The sequence below is a fragment of the Bactrocera oleae genome, chromosome X (assembly GCF_042242935.1).
Source record: "Bactrocera oleae isolate idBacOlea1 chromosome X, idBacOlea1, whole genome shotgun sequence".
NCBI lineage: Eukaryota > Metazoa > Arthropoda > Insecta > Diptera > Tephritidae > Bactrocera > Bactrocera oleae.
The window spans coordinates 37529736-37543445 of NC_091541.1; positions in this window are offsets into that span (position 1 = coordinate 37529736).

The following is a 13710-nucleotide window of genomic DNA, read 5'->3' on the forward strand; positions in this document are numbered from 1 at the left end:
TTTTACCTTTTTTGTGTTTCCAGTTAAGGGGGTATATGAGAGGGGGGGATGAAACCAAGTGGATCACCTAGAGGACACTCGGGGCTTCCATTATCACCATCAACCACCTGCCTACCACCAGCAGGAGCGTTGGAATCCTATAGAATGCACCATGAGTCATTTTGCCCTGCACACAGGTGTTTTTCCACCCTTCTGCGACCTCTAGCGGCCGGAGTATATAAGCTAGGTGGGTCAAACAAATTGCATCGTTTAGAGGACACTCAGGGCTTCCATTTGCATCATCAATCACCCGCCTACCACCAATAGGGGCGTGGCAATTCACCAAAAAACACTTTGGAATTTAACGTGTCACCCTTTTGCGGCCATTAGCGCCTAAACAGGGTGATCTAAGATGGCGCAAACTATTTGATTCATGTAGCCGCACAGGTGCACGTTAATTAGAGACATCAATCTACTAGGGCGCTCCGTTTACGCCTTACTTCGTAAGGCGCAAACTGCGCTAGTTTTTTCAACCTCTAGCTAATTCTTCTTTGGAACGCACATTGTATATATTTCTTCTGTGCGTGTGTATGTCACTGAACTCCTCCTAGACGGCTGGACCGATTTTGATGAAATTTTTTGTGTAAGTTCAAGGGACGTCGAGGATGGCTTAGATTCACAATTCGATCAACTAGATAATGTTTTAACAATGAATTTATTTATTATTTAAATTGTTGTTGATGTTAGAACGTTTTACATAGAATTTCGGCAGACTACGCTGCAGTTGTGTCAGATATTCAAAAGTTAAAGATTTAAAAATTCATCACTTTCGCTGTAAGAGTTGGCGTTATAAATTAGCGCCATCTGTACTTTATCTCTTTAACTTGATATTGAAACAGATAAAAATCATATGCTCTTAGTACTCCTAGACTTTCTATTATTCTATTGTTATTTTCGTTGTCATCTTATGATGTTTTACATTAGGGGGGGAGAGGGTTGAATCATGTTTGAAGTGTGTCTAAAAAACGATACTTTTTGAGTGAGATTTATAACAACCAACCTAACCTAAAAATTTATTTGTGTAGTTCATTAACTTCATAATAAATTTTTTAAATTGTTTTTACTATTCATGTTTTAAATGAAAAAAACTATTAAAAAACTAGAAAAAAATTCTATTAAAAATCATTTAATTTAAAAAAAATTATTCATTTTCCAAATTAAGAAGCAAGAAAATAAAATTACCCGTTTTTCATCTAAGATTTGTAACAATAAATCGTTTTCGGTGATAATTAAAAATTTTATTTTCAATAAATAACTCATATTCGTTGTGGATTACTCGGTTTATTTTGTATACATTTTTAATTAAATTTACACATGGGTTTGTTAACAACCACCCTAATCTAAAAATTATTTTTATAGTTTATTGATTCCATAACGCATAAATCTTTTTTGTTAATTATTTAAAATTTCATTCTCAATAAAAAAACTCACATTCGTTGCGTATTATATTACAGTATTTTTTTTATATATATATATATTTGATTCATGTAGCCGCACAGGTGCACGTTAATTAGAGACATCAATCTCAGATATAGGTTGAACAGGTGAGTGGCAATCAACAAAAAAGTGAAAATTTCAAAATTTCTACTTTTTACCTTTTTTGTGTTTCCAGTTAAGGGGGTATATGAGAGGGGGGGATGAAACCAAGTGGATCACCTAGAGGACACTCGGGGCTTCCATTATCACCATCAACCACCTGCCTACCACCAGCAGGAGCGTGGGAATCCTATAGAATGCACCATGAGTCATTTTGCCCTGCACACAGGTGTTTTTCCACCCTTCTGCGACCTCTAGCGGCCGGAGTATATAAGCTAGGTGGGTCAAACAAATTGCATCGTTTAGAGGACACTCAGGGCTTCCATTTGCATCATCAATCACCCGCCTACCACCAATAGGGGCGTGGCAATTCACCAAAAAACACTTTGGAATTTAACGTGTAACCCTTTTGCGGCCATTAGCGCCTAAACAGGGTGATCTAAGATGGCGCAAACTATTTGATTCATGTAGCCGCACAGGTGCACGTTAATTAGAGACATCAATCTCAGATATAGGTTGAACAGGTGAGTGGCAATCAACAAAAAAGTGAAAATTTCAAAATTTCTACTTTTTACCTTTTTTGTGTTTCCAGTTAAGGGGGTATATGAGAGGGGGGGATGAAACCAAGTGGATCACCTAGAGGACACTCGGGGCTTCCATTATCACCATCAACCACCTGCCTACCACCAGCAGGAGCGTGGGAATCCTATAGAATGCACCATGAGTCATTTTGCCCTGCACACAGGTGTTTTTCCACCCTTCTGCGACCTCTAGCGGCCGGAGTATATAAGCTAGGTGGGTCAAACAAATTGCATCGTTTAGAGGACACTCAGGGCTTCCATTTGCATCATCAATCACCCGCCTACCACCAATAGGGGCGTGGCAATTCACCAAAAAACACTTTGGAATTTAACGTGTCACCATTTTGCGGCCATTAGCGCCTAAACAGGGTGATCTAAGATGGCGCAAACTATTTGATTCATGTAGCCGCACAGGTGCACGTTAATTAGAGACATCAATCTCAGATATAGGTTGAACAGGTGAGTGGCAATCAACAAAAAAGTGAAAATTTCAAAATTTCTACTTTTTACCTTTTTTGTGTTTCCAGTTAAGGGGGTATATGAGAGGGGGGGATGAAACCAAATGGATCACCTAGAGGACACTCGGGGCTTCCATTATCACCATCAACCACCTGCCTACCACCAGCAGGAGCGTGGGAATCCTATAGAATGCACCATGAGTCATTTTGCCCTGCACACAGGTGTTTTTCCACCCTTCTGCGACCTCTAGCGGCCGGAGTATATAAGCTAGGTGGGTCAAACAAATTGCATCGTTTAGAGGACACTCAGGGCTTCCATTTGCATCATCAATCACCCGCCTACCACCAATAGGGGCGTGGCAATTCACCAAAAAACACTTTGGAATTTAACGTGTCACCCTTTTGCGGCCATTAGCGCCTAAACAGGGTGATCTAAGATGGCGCAAACTATTTGATTCATGTAGCCGCACAGGTGCACGTTAATTAGAGACATCAATCTACTAGGGCGCTCCGTTTACGCCTTACTTCGTAAGGCGCAAACTGCGCTAGTTTTTTCAACCTCTAGCTAATTCTTCTTTGGAACGCACATTGTATATATTTCTTCTGTGCGTGTGTATGTCACTGAACTCCTCCTAGACGGCTGGACCGATTTTGATGAAATTTTTTGTGTAAGTTCAAGGGACGTCGAGGATGGCTTAGATTCACAATTCGATCAACTAGATAATGTTTTAACAATGAATTTATTTATTATTTAAATTGTTGTTGATGTTAGAACGTTTTACATAGAATTTCGGCAGACTACGCTGCAGTTGTGTCAGATATTCAAAAGTTAAAGATTTAAAAATTCATCACTTTCGCTGTAAGAGTTGGCGTTATAAATTAGCGCCATCTGTACTTTATCTCTTTAACTTGATATTGAAACAGATAAAAATCATATGCTCTTAGTACTCCTAGACTTTCTATTATTCTATTTTTATTTTCGTTGTCATCTTATGATGTTTTACATTAGGGGGGGAGAGGGTTGAATCATGTTTGAAGTGTGTCTAAAAAACGATACTTTTTGAGTGAGATTTATAACAACCAACCTAACCTAAAAATTTATTTGTGTAGTTCATTAACTTCATAATAAATTTTTTAAATTGTTTTTACTATTCATGTTTTAAATGAAAAAAACTATTAAAAAACTAGAAAAAAATTCTATTAAAAATCATTTAATTTAAAAAAAATTATTCATTTTCCAAATTAAGAAGCAAGAAAATAAAATTACCCGTTTTTCATCTAAGATTTGTAACAATAAATCGTTTTCGGTGATAATTAAAAATTTTATTTTCAATAAATAACTCATATTCGTTGTGGATTACTCGGTTTATTTTGTATACATTTTTAATTAAATTTACACATGGGTTTGTTAACAACCACCCTAATCTAAAAATTATTTTTATAGTTTATTGATTCCATAACGCATAAATCTTTTTTGTTAATTATTTAAAATTTCATTCTCAATAAAAAAACTCACATTCGTTGCGTATTATATTACAGTATTTTTTTTATATATATATATATTTGATTCATGTAGCCGCACAGGTGCACGTTAATTAGAGACATCAATCTCAGATATAGGTTGAACAGGTGAGTGGCAATCAACAAAAAAGTGAAAATTTCAAAATTTCTACTTTTTACCTTTTTTGTGTTTCCAGTTAAGGGGGTATATGAGAGGGGGGGATGAAACCAAGTGGATCACCTAGAGGACACTCGGGGCTTCCATTATCACCATCAACCACCTGCCTACCACCAGCAGGAGCGTGGGAATCCTATAGAATGCACCATGAGTCATTTTGCCCTGCACACAGGTGTTTTTCCACCCTTCTGCGACCTCTAGCGGCCGGAGTATATAAGCTAGGTGGGTCAAACAAATTGCATCGTTTAGAGGACACTCAGGGCTTCCATTTGCATCATCAATCACCCGCCTACCACCAATAGGGGCGTGGCAATTCACCAAAAAACACTTTGGAATTTAACGTGTCACCATTTTGCGGCCATTAGCGCCTAAACAGGGTGATCTAAGATGGCGCAAACTATTTGATTCATGTAGCCGCACAGGTGCACGTTAATTAGAGACATCAATCTCAGATATAGGTTGAACAGGTGAGTGGCAATCAACAAAAAAGTGAAAATTTCAAAATTTCTACTTTTTACCTTTTTTGTGTTTCCAGTTAAGGGGGTATATGAGAGGGGGGGATGAAACCAAGTGGATCACCTAGAGGACACTCGGGGCTTCCATTATCACCATCAACCACCTGCCTACCACCAGCAGGAGCGTGGGAATCCTATAGAATGCACCATGAGTCATTTTGCCCTGCACACAGGTGTTTTTCCACCCTTCTGCGACCTCTAGCGGCCGGAGTATATAAGCTAGGTGGGTCAAACAAATTGCATCGTTTAGAGGACACTCAGGGCTTCCATTTGCATCATCAATCACCCGCCTACCACCAATAGGGGCGTGGCAATTCACCAAAAAACACTTTGGAATTTAACGTGTCACCCTTTTGCGGCCATTAGCGCCTAAACAGGGTGATCTAAGATGGCGCAAACTATTTGATTCATGTAGCCGCACAGGTGCACGTTAATTAGAGACATCAATCTACTAGGGCGCTCCGTTTTCGCCTTACTTCGTAAGGCGCAAACTGCGCTAGTTTTTTCAACCTCTAGCTAATTCTTCTTTGGAACGCACATTGTATATATTTCTTCTGTGCGTGTGTATGTCACTGAACTCCTCCTAGACGGCTGGACCGATTTTGATGAAATTTTTTGTGTAAGTTCAAGGGACGTCGAGGATGGCTTAGATTCACAATTCGATCAACTAGATAATGTTTTAACAATGAATTTATTTATTATTTAAATTGTTGTTGATGTTAGAACGTTTTACATAGAATTTCGGCAGACTACGCTGCAGTTGTGTCAGATATTCAAAAGTTAAAGATTTAAAAATTCATCACTTTCGCTGTAAGAGTTGGCGTTATAAATTAGCGCCATCTGTACTTTATCTCTTTAACTTGATATTGAAACAGATAAAAATCATATGCTCTTAGTACTCCTAGACTTTCTATTATTCTATTGTTATTTTCGTTGTCATCTTATGATGTTTTACATTAGGGGGGGAGAGGGTTGAATCATGTTTGAAGTGTGTCTAAAAAACGATACTTTTTGAGTGAGATTTATAACAACCAACCTAACCTAAAAATTTATTTGTGTAGTTCATTAACTTCATAATAAATTTTTTAAATTGTTTTTACTATTCATGTTTTAAATGAAAAAAACTATTAAAAAACTAGAAAAAAATTCTATTAAAAATCATTTAATTTAAAAAAAATTATTCATTTTCCAAATTAAGAAGCAAGAAAATAAAATTACCCGTTTTTCATCTAAGATTTGTAACAATAAATCGTTTTCGGTGATAATTAAAAATTTTATTTTCAATAAATAACTCATATTCGTTGTGGATTACTCGGTTTATTTTGTATACATTTTTAATTAAATTTACACATGGGTTTGTTAACAACCACCCTAATCTAAAAATTATTTTTATAGTTTATTGATTCCATAACGCATAAATCTTTTTTGTTAATTATTTAAAATTTCATTCTCAATAAAAAAACTCACATTCGTTGCGTATTATATTACAGTATTTTTTTTATATATATATATATTTGATTCATGTAGCCGCACAGGTGCACGTTAATTAGAGACATCAATCTCAGATATAGGTTGAACAGGTGAGTGGCAATCAACAAAAAAGTGAAAATTTCAAAATTTCTACTTTTTACCTTTTTTGTGTTTCCAGTTAAGGGGGTATATGAGAGGGGGGGATGAAACCAAGTGGATCACCTAGAGGACACTCGGGGCTTCCATTATCACCATCAACCACCTGCCTACCACCAGCAGGAGCGTGGGAATCCTATAGAATGCACCATGAGTCATTTTGCCCTGCACACAGGTGTTTTTCCACCCTTCTGCGACCTCTAGCGGCCGGAGTATATAAGCTAGGTGGGTCAAACAAATTGCATCGTTTAGAGGACACTCAGGGCTTCCATTTGCATCATCAATCACCCGCCTACCACCAATAGGGGCGTGGCAATTCACCAAAAAACACTTTGGAATTTAACGTGTCACCCTTTTGCGGCCATTATCGCCTAAACAGGGTGATCTAAGATAGCGCAAACTATTTGATTCATGTAGCCGCACAGGTGCACGTTAATTAGAGACATCAATCTCAGATATAGGTTGAACAGGTGAGTGGCAATCAACAAAAAAGTGAAAATTTCAAAATTTCTACTTTTTACCTTTTTTGTGTTTCCAGTTAAGGGGGTATATGAGAGGGGGGGATGAAACCAAGTGGATCACCTAGAGGACACTCGGGGCTTCCATTATCACCATCAACCACCTGCCTACCACCAGCAGGAGCGTGGGAATCCTATAGAATGCACCATGAGTCATTTTGCCCTGCACACAGGTGTTTTTCCACCCTTCTGCGACCTCTAGCGGCCGGAGTATATAAGCTAGGTGGGTCAAACAAATTGCATCGTTTAGAGGACACTCAGGGCTTCCATTTGCATCATCAATCACCCGCCTACCACCAATAGGGGCGTGGCAATTCACCAAAAAATACTTTGGAATTTAACGTGTCACCCTTTTGCGGCCATTAGCGCCTAAACAGGGTGATCTAAGATGGCGCAAACTATTTGATTCATGTAGCCGCACAGGTGCACGTTAATTAGAGACATCAATCTCAGATATAGGTTGAACAGGTGAGTGGCAATCAACAAAAAAGTGAAAATTTCAAAATTTCTACTTTTTACCTTTTTTGTGTTTCCAGTTAAGGGGGTATATGAGAGGGGGGGATGAAACCAAGTGGATCACCTAGAGGACACTCGGGGCTTCCATTATCACCATCAACCACCTGCCTACCACCAGCAGGAGCGTGGGAATCCTATAGAATGCACCATGAGTCATTTTGCCCTGCACACAGGTGTTTTTCCACCCTTCTGCGACCTCTAGCGGCCGGAGTATATAAGCTAGGTGGGTCAAACAAATTGCATCGTTTAGAGGACACTCAGGGCTTCCATTTGCATCATCAATCACCCGCCTACCACCAATAGGGGCGTGGCAATTCACCAAAAAACACTTTGGAATTTAACGTGTCACCCTTTTGCGGCCATTAGCGCCTAAACAGGGTGATCTAAGATGGCGCAAACTATTTGATTCATGTAGCCGCACAGGTGCACGTTAATTAGAGACATCAATCTCAGATATAGGTTGAACAGGTGAGTGGCAATCAACAAAAAAGTGAAAATTTCAAAATTTCTACTTTTTACCTTTTTTGTGTTTCCAGTTAAGGGGGTATATGAGAGGGGGGGATGAAACCAAGTGGATCACCTAGAGGACACTCGGGGCTTCCATTATCACCATCAACCACCTGCCTACCACCAGCAGGAGCGTGGGAATCCTATAGAATGCACCATGAGTCATTTTGCCCTGCACACAGGTGTTTTTCCACCCTTCTGCGACCTCTAGCGGCCGGAGTGTATAAGCTAGGTGGGTCAAACAAATTGCATCGTTTAGAGGACACTCAGGGCTTCCATTTGCATGATCAATCACCCGCCTACCACCAATAGGGGCGTGGCAATTCACCAAAAAACACTTTGGAATTTAACGTGTCACCCTTTTGCGGCCATTAGCGCCTAAACAGGGTGATCTAAGATGGCGCAAACTATTTGATTCATGTAGCCGCACAGGTGCACGTTAATTAGAGACATCAATCTCAGATATAGGTTGAACAGGTGAGTGGCAATCAACAAAAAAGTGAAAATTTCAAAATTTCTACTTTTTACCTTTTTTGTGTTTCCAGTTAAGGGGGTATATGAGAGGGGGGGATGAAACCAAGTGGATCACCTAGAGGACACTCGGGGCTTCCATTATCACCATCAACCACCTGCCTACCACCAGCAGGAGCGTGGGAATCCTATAGAATGCACCATGAGTCATTTTGCCCTGCACACAGGTGTTTTTCCACCCTTCTGCGACCTCTAGCGGCCGGAGTATATAAGCTAGGTGGGTCAAACAAATTGCATCGTTTAGAGGACACTCAGGGCTTCCATTTGCATCATCAATCACCCGCCTACCACCAATAGGGGCGTGGCAATTCACCAAAAAACACTTTGGAATTTAACGTGTCACCCTTTTGCGGCCATTAGCGCCTAAACAGGGTGATCTAAGATGGCGCAAACTATTTGATTCATGTAGTCGCACAGGTGCACGTTAATTAGAGACATCAATCTCAGATATAGGTTGAACAGGTGAGTGGCAATCAACAAAAAAGTGAAAATTTCAAAATTTCTACTTTTTACCTTTTTTGTGTTTCCAGTTAAGGGGGTATATGAGAGAGGGGGATGAAACCAAGTGGATCACCTAGAGGACACTCGGGGCTTCCATTATCACCATCAACCACCTGCCTACCACCAGCAGGAGCGTGGGAATCCTATAGAATGCACCATGAGTCATTTTGCCCTGCACACAGGTGTTTTTCCACCCTTCTGCGACCTCTAGCGGCCGGAGTATATAAGCTAGGTGGGTCAAACAAATTGCATCGTTTAGAGGACACTCAGGGCTTCCATTTGCATCATCAATCACCCGCCTACCACCAATAGGGGCGTGGCAATTCACCAAAAAACACTTTGGAATTTAACGTGTCACCCTTTTGCGGCCATTAGCGCCTAAACAGGGTGATCTAAGATGGCGCAAACTATTTGATTCATGTAGCCGCACAGGTGCACGTTAATTAGAGACATCAATCTCAGATATAGGTTGAACAGGTGAGTGGCAATAAACAAAAAAGTGAAAATTTCAAAATTTCTACTTTTTACCTTTTTTGTGTTTCCAGTTAAGGGGGTATATGAGAGGGGGGGATGAAACCAAGTGGATCACCTAGAGGACACTCGGGGCTTCCATTATCACCATCAACCACCTGCCTACCACCAGCAGGAGCGTGGGAATCCTATAGAATGCACCATGAGTCATTTTGCCCTGCACACAGGTGTTTTTCCACCCTTCTGCGACCTCTAGCGGCCGGAGTATATAAGCTAGGTGGGTCAAACAAATTGCATCGTTTAGAGGACACTCAGGGCTTCCATTTGCATCATCAATCACCCGCCTACCACCAATAGGGGCGTGGCAATTCACCAAAAAACACTTTGGAATTTAACGTGTCACCCTTTTGCGGCCATTAGCGCCTAAACAGGGTGATCTAAGATGGCGCAAACTATTTGATTCATGTAGCCGCACAGGTGCACGTTAATTAGAGACATCAATCTCAGATATAGGTTGAACAGGTGAGTGGCAATCAACAAAAAAGTGAAAATTTCAAAATTTCTACTTTTTACCTTTTTTGTGTTTCCAGTTAAGGGGGTATATGAGAGGGGGGGATGAAACCAAGTGGATCACCTAGAGGACACTCGGGGCTTCCATTATCACCATCAACCACCTGCCTACCACCAGCAGGAGCGTGGGAATCCTATAGAATGCACCATGAGTCATTTTGCCCTGCACACAGGTGTTTTTCCACCCTTCTGCGACCTCTAGCGGCCGGAGTATATAAGCTAGGTGGGTCAAACAAATTGCATCGTTTAGAGGACACTCAGGGCTTCCATATGCATGATCAATCACCCGCCTACCACCAATACGGGCGTGGCAATTCACCAAAAAACACTTTGGAATTTAACGTGTCACCCTTTTGCGGCCATTAGCGCCTAAACAGGGTGATCTAAGATGGCGCAAACTATTTGATTCATGTAGCCGCACAGGTGCACGTTAATTAGAGACATCAATCTCAGATATAGGTTGAACAGGTGAGTGGCAATCAACAAAAAAGTGAAAATTTCAAAATTTCTACTTTTTACCTTTTTGTGTTTCCAGTTAAGGGGGTATATGAGAGAGGGGGATGAAACCAAGTGGATCACCTAGAGGACACTCGGGGCTTCCATTATCACCATCAACCACCTGCCTACCACCAGCAGGAGCGTGGGAATCCTATAGAATGCACCATGAGTCATTTTGCCCTGCACACAGGTGTTTTTCCACCCTTCTGCGACCTCTAGCGGCCGGAGTATATAAGCTAGGTGGGTCAAACAAATTGCATCGTTTAGAGGACGCTCAGGGCTTCCATTTGCATCATCAATCACCCGCCTACCACCAATAGGGGCGTGGCAATTCACCAAAAAACACTTTGGAATTTAACGTGTCACCCTTTTGCGGCCATTAGCGCCTAAACAGGGTGATCTAAGATGGCGCAAACTATTTGATTCATGTAGCCGCACAGGTGCACGTTAATTAGAGACATCAATCTCAGATATAGGTTGAACAGGTGAGTGGCAATCAACAAAAAAGTGAAAATTTCAAAATTTCTACTTTTTACCTTTTTTGTGTTTCCAGTTAAGGGGGTATATGAGAGGGGGGGATGAAACCAAGTGGATCACCTAGAGGACACTCGGGGCTTCCATTATCACCATCAACCACCTGCCTACCACCAGCAGGAGCGTGGGAATCCTATAGAATGCACCATGAGTCATTTTGCCCTGCACACAGGTGTTTTTCCACCCTTCTGCGACCTCTAGCGGCCGGAGTGTATAAGCTAGGTGGGTCAAACAAATTGCATCGTTTAGAGGACACTCAGGGCTTCCATTTGCATGATCAATCACCCGCCTACCACCAATAGGGGCGTGGCAATTCACCAAAAAACACTTTGGAATTTAACGTGTCACCCTTTTGCGGCCATTAGCGCCTAAACAGGGTGATCTAAGATGGCGCAAACTATTTGATTCATGTAGCCGCACAGGTGCACGTTAATTAGAGACATCAATCTCAGATATAGGTTGAACAGGTGAGTGGCAATCAACAAAAAAGTGAAAATTTCAAAATTTCTACTTTTTACCTTTTTTGTGTTTCCAGTTAAGGGGGTATATGAGAGGGGGGGATGAAACCAAGTGGATCACCTAGAGGACACTCGGGGCTTCCATTATCACCATCAACCACCTGCCTACCACCAGCAGGAGCGTGGGAATCCTATAGAATGCACCATGAGTCATTTTGCCCTGCACACAGGTGTTTTTCCACCCTTCTGCGACCTCTAGCGGCCGGAGTATATAAGCTAGGTGGGTCAAACAAATTGCATCGTTTAGAGGACACTCAGGGCTTCCATTTGCATCATCAATCACCCGCCTACCACCAATAGGGGCGTGGCAATTCACCAAAAAACACTTTGGAATTTAACGTGTCACCCTTTTGCGGCCATTAGCGCCTAAACAGGGTGATCTAAGATGGCGCAAACTATTTGATTCATGTAGCCGCACAGGTGCACGTTAATTAGAGACATCAATCTCAGATATAGGTTGAACAGGTGAGTGGCAATCAACAAAAAAGTGAAAATTTCAAAATTTCTACTTTTTACCTTTTTTGTGTTTCCAGTTAAGGGGGTATATGAGAGGGGGGGATGAAACCAAGTGGATCACCTAGAGGACACTCGGGGCTTCCATTATCACCATCAACCACCTGCCTACCACCAGCAGGAGCGTGGGAATCCTATAGAATGCACCATGAGTCATTTTGCCCTGCACACAGGTGTTTTTCCACCCTTCTGCGACCTCTAGCGGCCGGAGTATATAAGCTAGGTGGGTCAAACAAATTGCATCGTTTAGAGGACGCTCAGGGCTTCCATTTGCATCATCAATCACCCGCCTACCACCAATAGGGGCGTGGCAATTCACCAAAAAACACTTTGGAATTTAACGTGTCACCCTTTTGCGGCCATTAGCGCCTAAACAGGGTGATCTAAGATGGCGCAAACTATTTGATTCATGTAGCCGCACAGGTGCACGTTAATTAGAGACATCAATCTCAGATATAGGTTGAACAGGTGAGTGGCAATCAACAAAAAAGTGAAAATTTCAAAATTTCTACTTTTTACCTTTTTTGTGTTTCCAGTTAAGGGGGTATATGAGAGGGGGGGATGAAACCAAGTGGATCACCTAGAGGACACTCGGGGCTTCCATTATCACCATCAACCACCTGCCTACCACCAGCAGGAGCGTGGGAATCCTATAGAATGCACCATGAGTCATTTTGCCCTGCACACAGGTGTTTTTCCACCCTTCTGCGACCTCTAGCGGCCGGAGTATATAAGCTAGGTGGGTCAAACAAATTGCATCGTTTAGAGGACACTCAGGGCTTCCATTTGCATCATCAATCACCCGCCTACCACCAATAGGGGCGTGGCAATTCACCAAAAAACACTTTGGAATTTAACGTGTCACCCTTTTGCGGCCATTAGCGCCTAAACAGGGTGATCTAAGATGGCGCAAACTATTTGATTCATGTAGCCGCACAGGTGCACGTTAATTAGAGACATGAATCTCAGATATAGGTTGAACAGGTGAGTGGCAATGAACAAAAAAGTGAAAATTTCAAAATTTCTACTTTTTACCTTTTTTGTGTTTCCAGTTAAGGGGGTGCACGTTAATTAGAGACATCAATCTCAGATATAGGTTGAACAGGTGAGTGGCAATCAACAAAAAAGTGAAAATTTCAAAATTTCTACTTTTTACCTTTTTGTGTTTCCAGTTAAGGGGGTATATGAGAGAAGGGGATGAAACCAAGTGGATCACCTAGAGGACACTCGGGGCTTCCATTATCACCATCAACCACCTGCCTACCACCAGCAGGAGCGTGGGAATCCTATAGAATGCACCATGAGTCATTTTGCCCTGCACACAGGTGTTTTTCCACCCTTCTGCGACCTCTAGCGGCCGGAGTATATAAGCTAGGTGGGTCAAACAAATTGCATCGTTTAGAGGACACTCAGGGCTTCCATTTGCATCATCAATCACCCGCCTACCACCAATAGGGGCGTGGCAATTCACCAAAAAACACTTTGGAATTTAACGTGTCACCCTTTTGCGGCCATTAGCGCCTAAACAGGGTGATCTAAGATGGCGCAAACTATTTGATTCATGTAGCCGCACAGGTGCACGTTAATTAGAGACATCAAT